Below are 11,273 nucleotides of genomic sequence, written 5' to 3' on the forward strand. Positions count from 1 at the left end.
AAGTGTGTTTCGGCAGAAATATTTCCCCAAGTTATATTTATTTGCCGTGACTGATGATTTTGCCGTGTCGCAACTACGTTGTAAGGAATATCCGCTTGGAAGCCATAGGAAGTGTACAACCACACTTTGGATCTGCTCTCCGGATACTTGGCTCTCTACTGTTTGCCACTAATGGTTAAAAACCACAGCTTGAAAATCACATGACTTTTTGAAACTGTATTCCAAGACCAGTCAGGCTTCTCTAACAAAGCACAATTTTCCTACAGCACTGGAAAGAAGACTCCACACACATAAACAGATTTAAATAACACCAAATTACAAGCTTGCTTATTTATTGCACTACTTCTAAAATTGCCAAAGTACATGGGATACTGTAAGTTAAGTGCATCGTTATAATAATTTTGCAAAGCTGGCATAGTGTATATTTTTCAACCTTAGTGGTAAATACTGAATACCTCACTCAACACATCCTGCCTACGCTATTCACTTTGCTATGTACAAAACAGCATTCATATTAAGTAGTCTATGATGAATGAAATGCAAGATGATATATATATATATATTTTTTTTTACAGAAAAAAAAAACAAAAACAATGACGAAAAGAGAGCACGCAATTAGTAAGACCAGAACATGCTGGTTCAATAGGTCCCAAAATCGAGGGAGAATGGAAGACAAAAGAAAACTAACGTGGGCTTTCAAGTTGGTTATCATCATATTAATTAGAATATTTAACAATATAAAAAAAGGGAAGCAAAGACAAAACTGCAAATACTGACATAACTTTGATGTTTTAAATCTCTAGCTAGGGTGGCAGGTAGCCTAGTGGTTAAGAGCATTGGGCCAGTAACTGAAAGGTTGCTGGTTTGAATCCCCAAGCCAACTAGGGGGAAAATCTGTCAATGTGCCCTTGAGCAAGGCCCTTAACCCTAGTTGTCAAAAAAAAAAATTTGCTAAAATTAAAAATCTTTTGGGTTTTAGTTTGTTTAATAAAAAGGTTCAGTCAACAATTTATTTACTAAATAATTCAAAGACAATGAAAAAAATATATATAATTAAAACGGAGATCACTTTATGATACATGTGCGCCCTGTTTGGAAAACGTTTTTCTAAAACAAGATTATATGCATCATGTGATTCAAGTCTCACGCTAACTAACATTATATAATCACACATGACTCACTATAGCATTAAAGTCATATCCAGCTGGTGAAGAAAAGTTGAAACCCTGAACCCAAACCCTAACAGGCTGGGCCTTAACACACATTAAAGTGTGTTCATTCATTTTATAGTTTAACTATCAAGTTCTCTCAAGTGCCATTTTCTAAAAATAACCTTTACGTTTCAGTGTTTACTTATGCTAAACACCTTGAAGCGAATATCTGACATTAACATTCTGTGGCGTCTTCTATATGTGACAATTTCATTACTCACAAGTGTGCAAAATCTCTTAGGAGATCTGTTAAACACAAACATGTTAGGGGAAAAATGCACTCTTGGTTTCAAGATTGTCTGTCAATCAGAACATGAACAAAAAAATGTAAACATTTTTTTAAAAAGTGACTTGTGCTGGGTACTACTAGATACAATGTATCCCTTTGATTGCACATCTCAGTTTTAAAGGGTAACTAGTGTTAACGATTGCAGTTTTGTGATTGCTCCGATCAACATGGTGTATCCTCAAATCTTCTCACCTAAATCCTTCCCCCCCCCACTTTAGTAAAACATTACCATGAAAAAAGTTGATATTTTCCTTAAGTCCAATGAGAAAGCCGCACAGAAAACGACAGGGAAAAAAACAAAGCCAATCCAGACCAAGTTACAACAACCAGACGTCAAAGAACCAACCCCTTCCTTAATCAGAACATGAAAGTAAAAAATAGAACCCATCTCAGCTACCTTTCCAAGGAGCAGATTAAAGTCCAAAATAGCACCAATCATCAGTGTCTCAGTTCCGTGGCAGCATCTCACTCACTTACCACAAGGAAACAATGCATTTCTACTATAGCTACTTCTATACATCACAGCGTACATGACTGTGTCTACACGTGGTTTTATACTAGCTAGCAACGTAAACATTTTAAACTTAAAATTTGACATAAAAAAAATATAATAAACATTTCAAAACAAAAAAAGAATTAACTACCAAGCATTTAGTAATCTAAAATGGAAAAGGGGGGGGGGACTCTTAGCCTCAGTAAATACTTTAGAGTGTGTAAATATTTGAGTTTTGAGAATGACCATAGAGAGGAATTTGAGAGCTGAAGGGTGTGAATCACCTAAAGAGCTGAAGGATTAGGAGTATTAGAGGTAAAATACCAAACCCAATGTTTGAATGGTTATGCTTCGAGGTGGAACCACTCCCTTTCAAGAGTTAAACTCTGAATTGTTCGAAAAAGACTCGTAAAGAATTTCACTGTTAGTCTACACCTGTAGTTCATGAAGCATGTCACAAATAAACATTTGATTCGATTTTTTTTTTTTAAAGTGTGTTTGTACAGGCAATGATATAAGTCTAGGCCTAACTACATACCGTGTTAAGCAGAGATCAATGCTGATGAGTGTGTGAGGTGAACAGAGCAGATAGTACTGAATGAGTGTTAAAACATACATAGAGGATCCAGCTGCTGTTTGAACTGTGTTCTGTGGAAGAGTGGATGACATGCTGCTGCCTGTCAGTTACTGTACTCAGCCCCAAAAAAGGGGCCACCTGTAGAGTTTGAAAACGCAGACGTTGGGTCCCTGCTAGCCTGGTTCCAGATCTGTTTGTGCCGTTTTGCCGATGTCATGGAAGACAGCGCAAACAGATCTAGGAACCAGGCTAGGTCTCAGATGTAGGAGACTCTGCTCAATTCGGCCAGGTATCGGTGTTATTACATTTCTGTGTCTTTTCCTCTCCTTCCCGAAATACAAACATATCGTCAAGGCTTAGAGTCCCTTACAGGCTACTGTATATCGAACATGTTAATAAATCACAGATAAGACAGAGAAGGTATGAAACTTCAGGGTCATCATGATCTCATCTATAACCCCACATGCCCCCCCCAAAAAAAGGTTAGACATGTTTACAAAACAATATGAAACTAAAATATACATAATTCATTTTTCCATTTGTTCTTTACGGTGAGAGTGTGGTGTTTCTCCCAGGAAGGAAGGGAAGGAATGGTGAGTTGTTTCATTGCTGCTCCCCTTTTGTCTGACTGGCAGTGACTTGCAGTATTTTCTAAGAAAGGCAAATGTTAATTCAACGTTTCAGACATGATATATTGACTGTACGTGTGGATACTGTGTTGAGACTTGCCAAAAGGCTTTTCAATTACATATTCAAGAAGCATCTGTAAATGCAGATATACCGTAAGTAGAGATTTGGGGTCGGACAACATAATACTAAAAAACCTTAACCATAATTTAGCCTAGAGCCGGTTTCTCAGCATGTACAGTTAAACTCGGAAGTTTACATACACCATAGCCAAATACATTTAAACTCAGTTTCACAATTTCTGACATTTAATCCTAGTAAAAATTCCCCGTCTTAGGTCAGTTAGGATCACCACTATTTTAAGAATGTGAAATGTCAGAATAATTGTAGAGAATTGTTTATTTCAGCTTTAATTTCTTTCATCACATTCCCAGGGGGTCAGAAATTTACATACACTCAATTAGTATTTGGTAGCATTGCCTTTAAATTGTTTAACTTGGGTCAAATGTGTCTGGTAGCCTTCCACAAGCTTCACACAATAAGTTCAGTGCATTTTGGCCCATTTCTCCTGACAGAGCTGGTGTAACTTAGTCAGGTTTGTAGGCCTCCTTGCTCGCACACGCTTTTTCAGTTCTACCCACAAATGTTCTATAGGATTGCGGTCAGGGCTTTGTGATGGCCACTCCAATACCTTGACTTTGTTGTCCTTAAGCCATTTTGCCACAACTTTGGAAGTATGCTTGGGGTCATTGTCCATTTGGAAGACCCATTTGGACCAAGCTTTAACTTCCTCACTGATGTCTTGAGATGTTGCTTCAATATATCTATATAATTTTCCTACCTCATAATGCCATCTATTTTGTGAAGTGCACCAGTCCCTCCTGCAGCAAAGCACCCACACAACATGATGCTCCCACCCCCGTGCTTCACGGTTGGGATGGTGTTCTTCGGCTTGCAAGCCTCCCCCTTTTTCCTCCAAACATAATGATGGTCATTATGGCCAAACAGTTCTATTTTTGTTACATCAGACCAGAGGACATTTCTCCAAAAAGTACAATCTTCGTCCCCATGTGCAGTTGCAAACCATAGTCTAGCTTTTTTATGGCGGTTTTGGAGCAGTGGCTTCTTCCTTGCTGAGCGGCCTTTCAGGTTATACTGATATAGGACTCATTTTACTGTGGAAATAGATACTTTTGTACTGGTTTACTCCAGCATCTTCACAAGGTCCGTTGCTGTTGTTCTGGGATTGATTTGCACTTTCCGCACCAAAGGACCTTCATCTCTAGGAGACAGAACGTGTCTCCTTTCTGAGCGGTATGACGGCTGCGTGGTCCCGTGGTGTTTATACTTGCGTACTATTGTTTGTACAAATGAACGTGGTACCTTCAGGCGTTTGGAAATTGATCCCAAGGATGAACCAGACTTGTGGAGGTCTACATTTTTTCCTGAGGTCTTGGCTGATTTCCTTTGATTTTCCCATGATGTCAAGCAAAGAGGCATTGAGTTTGAAGGTAGGTCTTAATACATCCAGAGGTACACCTCCAATTGACTCAAATGATGTCAATTAGCGCATCAGAAGCTTCTAAAGCCATGACATCATTTTCTGGAATTTTCCAAGCTGTTTAAAGGCACAGTCAACTTAGTGTATGTAAACTTCTAACCCACTGGAATTGTGATACAGTGAATTATAAGTGAAATAATCTGTCTGTAAACAATTGTTGGAAAAATTGCTTGTGTCATGCACAATGTAGATAGGCAAAACTATAGTTTGTTAACAAGAAATTTGTGGAGTGGTTGAAAAAACAACCTAAGTGTATGTAAACTTCTGACTTCAACTGTATATCAGCAGCTATTATTAGCTAATGACATCTTTACAGCCCAATAAATACTACAGTAGCCCTGCACTGTCCTTCATTAAGGGACTTGGCTGTCTGGCATAATTATGACTCAAAAGTTCTTACCTCAGGGGATTCATCATAGCCTGTGTTTACTTCAGTTTGAGGGTTAAGCTGATACCTAAGACCAAGAGAGACAAACATGAAATACAACTGTTTGATGAATAAACAGGTGTTAGTCTGTATTACAGTACAGAAATTAAGCCAGGCTACCTGTTTAAAGCATAAATACTGTCCTGTCCACTTCCCTGACTGCAGCTTGAAGCACATCCAGGCCGCACCAGTCAAACAAGGTCAAATTTACCCCCAGCGTCGGTCCACCGTACTGAGCCTGCCTCGAACCCACTGACCCCTACAGGCAGCCTTGAGCTAGCATAGACTTACAGGATCCTGCTTGAGACACGGCCCTACAGAGTCTGTAGAAACAGCTCCAGCCCAATGACCTATAACCCCAGCCCTGCTCCACTAGCACAACAGTCGGGAAGATGGGAGGTAGCCTTGCGAGATATTTTAGCAAGCTGAGCAGCCTAGAAGGATCTTAGAGACACACCTCGACGAAGTACAGACAGGAACAGCTCTCTAGCTCGAGTCCTGCTCTACATCACAGTCAGGAGGGAGGGAGGTAGCCTAGCGAGCAGCCTTGCAGGGTCAGTGCTGCATCGGAGCCATGGACTTACATTAGCCAGAGCACTGTTCAATGCTGAGCAGCAGTGACAATACTGTACTGGCTAAAGCTGTGATTGGAATACAACTACCGGTATACTGCTGCTGCGCACTCTGATTGGATAAGGGAAGGCACACTTGTATCATTACAGCATCTAAATTGGTGCTGGTTTAGTGTGATGCGGTTATAGGTTCCTTCCACAATTGGTCAGATTAGGAAATGATGTGACCGTTATAAAACTTGGCATGGATTGTTTAAGATGCATATGGCCAATACTCCTCCCCTTTAGACTTGACACAGATACATTATAACATTGAGAAAATTATGATTAAACATAGCTACATAACCTGCAACATACATCAAAGCAATATCCTATTAGCTATGTGACAAAATGCAGATTTTAATTATGAAAATCAGTGAAGTTGGAATGTGTAATTTAGCAGGGCTGCATCAAATCTTACCTTGATTATCTGCCAAATCAGATTTGCTACTGCATGCATAGTCCTGCAGCTGGGCAAGTGTGGGACTCTAAGAGATAAAAAAAATAAAAAGGACAAAAAAAAAAGGTAAATGCATTTTTCCTTTTAAATGAGCTCGGGCGGATCGGCTATCTATAGTTGGGGGGGCTGGTGAAAATGTTCCTTTTAAATGAGCTTGGGCGGATCGGCTATCTATAGTTGGGCAGGCTGGTGAAAATGTATTAAGAATTTTATAAATATTGAAAAAGATGGCATCGCCAGTGATCCTTGGGCGTGTGAAGATTTTATTTAAGATTTTTGCGCAATTTCTCTGTTATACTAATCTATAATGAGCTTTTAGCTGATCAGTGGGCAACGGCCAACCCCCCTACCAAGATGGGCCGACCCGGTTCTGTTAGGTTGAGGTCACGCAAACTCACATTCAAAGTCAAACGCGGCATCAGCTAACACGGAACCCAAACCAGTTGGGCGCGTTCGCTATCATGCATACATTTATTTTGTCCCCCTACACCAAACGCGATCACGACACACAGGTAAAAATATCAAAACAAACTCTGAACCAATTACATTAATTTGGGGACAGGTCTAAAAGCATTAAACATGTATGGCAATTTAGCAAGTTAGCTTGCACTTGCTAGCTAATTTGTCCTATTTAGCTAGCTTGCTGTTGCTAGCTAATTTGTCTTGGGATATAAACAGAAATAGAACTGATTTCTATTTTAGCCCTTGGCAACGCAGATGCTCGTTGGCGCGCGCGAGCAGTGTGGGTGCAATAATTGAATAACATGTATTTCTAAATTTATTTTGCAACGCTCGCGCACGCGACGCGAGTGGTGTGGTCAGCCTATAAGAGTACTGATCTGACTCTCAGCAAACAAAGTGAACAGGCTACGTTGTTCAAACAGTTGGAGACAGACAGAATGGTGTATTCTTAACAGTTCAACTGTTCTACCTTCTTAGCAAGCAAATAGATCCAAGTTGGCTTAAAATATAAAGACTAGCTGGCTACTCACTAGCAGTGGGCTTGTGCTTGAAAGGTTGTTTGAGACTTGTGCTAAATGTTCTATAATGCCTGCTACAAGAAGTTGGTTATTATTAGTGGATGTGCATGGTTCTGGTTACATTTGTAACAAAAAGCGCATTTTCATAGACTTGAAAGCTAGGTCAATAATTATTGCAAAAAAGCAAGTTAAACAATGTTTTTATAAAATAAATAATTAGAGGGTTTTATGTTTGAAGGCTTATATTTAACCTAGCTGTAATTTTACAAGCCCTGAATTATAATTGGATTATTCCCGACTGTTTGAAATGCAGTGCATTGACCTTTAATTGTGCAACAAAGCTTAGACAGAAAGTTAATCGCCCCCAAAAACATGTAGCTAAGACTTTAAGGCCATATCGCCCAGCCCTACATAGGGCTATAGGTCTCATTGGTAGTAGCCTACAACTGCAACGTTTTTTTAGAACATTAAATGTACTGCTGGATGAATACATGGCTACTAGCAGTGGGTATTATATTTCGAGTTAGAAATCTAGGTAGAGAAATGTCAACATTTTTCTACTTCATATTGATCATCTCCAGCACCTCCCCAACATCTCTATGTTTTGTAGTAAAAAGGAGAGAGGAAGATACGTTTCCCAATGACATCATCAGTGTGTATCATGATGAGTAGGCATTGCCTACTAACTGTCTGGTATTTGGTTGATGTCATCCGAAACACTTATCTTCCTCTATCCTTTTTGATGTTGGGGAGGTGCTGGAGATGATGAATATATAGGTGAAAATGTTTGCTAATTCCCTTTAATGTCGAGTTACCACTTCCTCAAATGAATTAGCCTATGATATTAGCTAGTACACATAACATGTATATAGGTCATCTCTAATAATAAATAAATAAATAAACAAATAAATAAATATATATATATATTAAAAAAACTGAAATTCTGCAGTCCTATTTTGACAGTGCAATAGCATAAAATCCATGACCATCACTGGATCAGGTTGCACCTGAAAGTAATTTGAATCATGCATTCTTGGACACGTTAGATGAAACAACTTATCTCTTGAATACCTCATTAGTCTCAATAGCTGGATGGTTGGAGCCCTGAATGCTGTTTGGCTGACAGCTGTGGTATATCATACCGTATATATTTACTGCTTTAATTACACTGGTAACCAGTTTTTAATAGCAATAAGGCACCTCGGGGGTTTGTGGCATATGGCCAATATACCACTGCTAAGGGCTGTATCCAGGCTCTCCACACTGCGTTGTGCTTAAGAACAGCCCTTAGTCGCGGTATATTGACCATATAACACACCCCCTTGGGCTTTATTGCTTAAATATAGCCTGTCATTAGCTTGGCTTTTATAACATTATAAGGCTTAAGCAGACAGGCAGGGTTTCCGTTTGTTAAATATGGAGCCAGACATTTGACCTGCAGCATTTTAATTCACTGGGCATTTGAGAAATGCATTGGGTGCGTAAACTGATTAAGGTATCCACCCACTGTGCTCAGAATGATAGAAACCACATTTAGATGAGGGTTATTTATATGAACAGAACATGCAAGTCGAGGATACAACGACGTGTGGTACTTCTTACCAAATTCTGATGCGAACTTAAGATTTTCGAATAACTGTCCACATTTACTTTTTCCCCAACCCAACAAGAAGCGTAACGAACAGCAAAATCACTAGCCTATATCAATCTACTTTCCACCATATTAGAAAAGTTGACTATTATAATGGTCAGCGTAACGCGAAAGAACTAGACTATTCCAAACAGACGTTGGGACAGCTGTGGGACGATAGATCCCAATTTCATACAACCAGCAGGCCTTGGCAATATACAAAAAAAAAAACGCAATGAGTGTGATGCAACAGATCAAAACTTTAAGCTTAAAATGTTGAACTCATTTCTTCATATTATAAGCGCAGCAATGCACACAGGGCAGTAGGCTACGCGCAAATGTTAGCAGGAAAACACCTTTGTTAAAAGCGCAACGCACTTGCGTGCGATTTTATGTTGAAAGAGATGAAAATATCTGTTAAGACATTTAGAAAGTGGGGAGATCTAATATACAAAAACTAGCATGGGTTGCTATATGACTAGGATTGTGCCTTTGGCTACTGGACAATTTAAGAAAGTTTATATAAAATAATTGCCTCCATCGATGTGGTCTGATTTTGGCTAGGCTACCTTGAAGCAAGGTAAGACATGCCTCATAATAAGTAGTAAAACGTTCAGGTTTCAAACAATTAAGTAGACGTTTTCAAAATGCATACTGCCTCCAGCTCATTGCAAAGTGGTGTGTGACGTGCTGATGAAGCCTGCCTTTTGTTGCCTATGCATTTGCTGTTTGGGATGCTGTTGCAGATTTTTCGCTTAAAGGCTCTGTACGCATGTGATAAATAAGATACATAATGAATATACTGTATATACACACACACACCAATTTAATTCCACTAAATTATGCAAATTAACCCATAGACCGATAAGCATTACCAGTCAAATGTATTTCCATCGACTGGTATTTCCATCAATGAATAGGCTAAAAAGCATTATTTTGCTATGGAATATATTTGGCCGGTGCCAATTTTATTTAGCGGCTTTTCTATTTATTTCATCTGCCAAAAGCCGCCTATTGCCAGCTAACGAAACCCTGAGACAAAGAACAAGAAAAAGCATTGTGTGATGAGACAGACAACACCAGGGTTGCAAACAAAATGGCTAGAACAGAGTTACAGTTATAGCGCTAAGCTGTATCTCTAGTGGTGTGTTCACATTTCTTTTAAACATGAGCTGGTTGAAAACGAGGACCATGTCTCGCCAGTCACTGGTACTGAAATGGTTGAGAAACGCGGCACTGTAGTGCCAATGTTGTGTCAGCACTAATGTCGGTGTCTAAGTAGGGTGTGTATGGGGCTTGAGTTGGCAGCGCGCACAGTGATGTGGATAAAATGTCAGGGCCGAATTCTTGTCCCAGTCTGCTACTCAAGGCACTGCAGACATTCAAAAAGTGTAATGCATGCATGCATGCATGCAGTCAATGACAGTCAGTGTACATCAAATAAATCGCATCTCAATGCACAGTAGTATGCCATGCAGTCAGAGCTTATCAAATGCATTTGTGCAGCAAGCAGACAAAGCATGACTCCATCGGTCTTTGTGTCTAAATATAGATCCATGCAATCCCCGAATTAGTAGCTGCCTAGATACCAAATGAAAATAGCAATGCCGCTGCGTAAACGTACCACATGCTGGATTCTATGGGTCGAAAGCATAATCTAAAGCCCTCATATTAAACTCTGGACATCGAAGCCAGTTTCATGGCTTATTTCTCTCCATTTTTCCCCCACCAGGTGGGCGCAATTCATGATCAGATAGAACAGAAAACCATCAGGCTCCGAACCTCGTAGGATAAGAGTGGAACAGCCCTGGTCTAAAGGATAGTTTGCGTCAAGCAAATTGCAGTGGTCTTACTAGCCTCTCAAACACAGGGGTTACTATAGTGTAGCTAATGTTAGCTTGCTAGTTTAGCACACCGTTTACGGCTGAAATTGATAGCAGTGGCTCGCGCTGTATGACAGTACAGCACAAATTCCATGCCAGTTTGGCAACTCGCTAGTTAACCCACATAGTTAGATTCGCTAACTAACATAGAACAGACCATTATAATTCGATGTAGCTACTTACGGACTGAAGCCCCGTTCCACTAGCAAATTCTCGTTCGCTAGGCAGCTAGCGGGGGCTGGGCTAGCTCGCGCAGCTGAAGTTCCAATTTTACTGCAACAGTGTTGCATTCGCGTAGGTATAAAATGACATGCAAACTTGCCGGGAGAGAACCCCATACAAGACTGCCTTAACCAGACTGCCACCGTCTTTTACTAGCTACCTAGCTATATTGTATAACAATTAGCTAATTCTGACGGTTGTTGGCCCGGGGCCAGGCCCCCCATTACATCAAGACTGCTCTGTGCCTCGGCAGTCCGCGGTAACTCAAGGTCCTACTCTGTCTGGGAGCCAGTTTCTCCAAT

The 11,273-nt window shown here is 40.1% G+C and overlaps 1 long non-coding RNA gene across 1 annotated transcript; it reads right to left on the reverse strand.

Moving 5' to 3' along the window:
• Positions 1 to 295: 295 nt before the first annotated feature.
• Positions 296 to 11,273, reverse strand: LOC106561919 (uncharacterized). Its single transcript, XR_001318934.2, has 4 exons — positions 10,933 to 11,273; positions 6,218 to 6,284; positions 5,159 to 5,213; positions 296 to 3,221 (listed from the first exon to the last, which is right to left on the reverse strand). It is a non-coding gene; the product is annotated as an uncharacterized lncRNA (long non-coding RNA).

This window comes from Salmo salar, chromosome ssa01 (assembly GCF_905237065.1).
Source record: "Salmo salar chromosome ssa01, Ssal_v3.1, whole genome shotgun sequence".
NCBI classification, from domain to species: domain Eukaryota; kingdom Metazoa; phylum Chordata; class Actinopteri; order Salmoniformes; family Salmonidae; genus Salmo; species Salmo salar.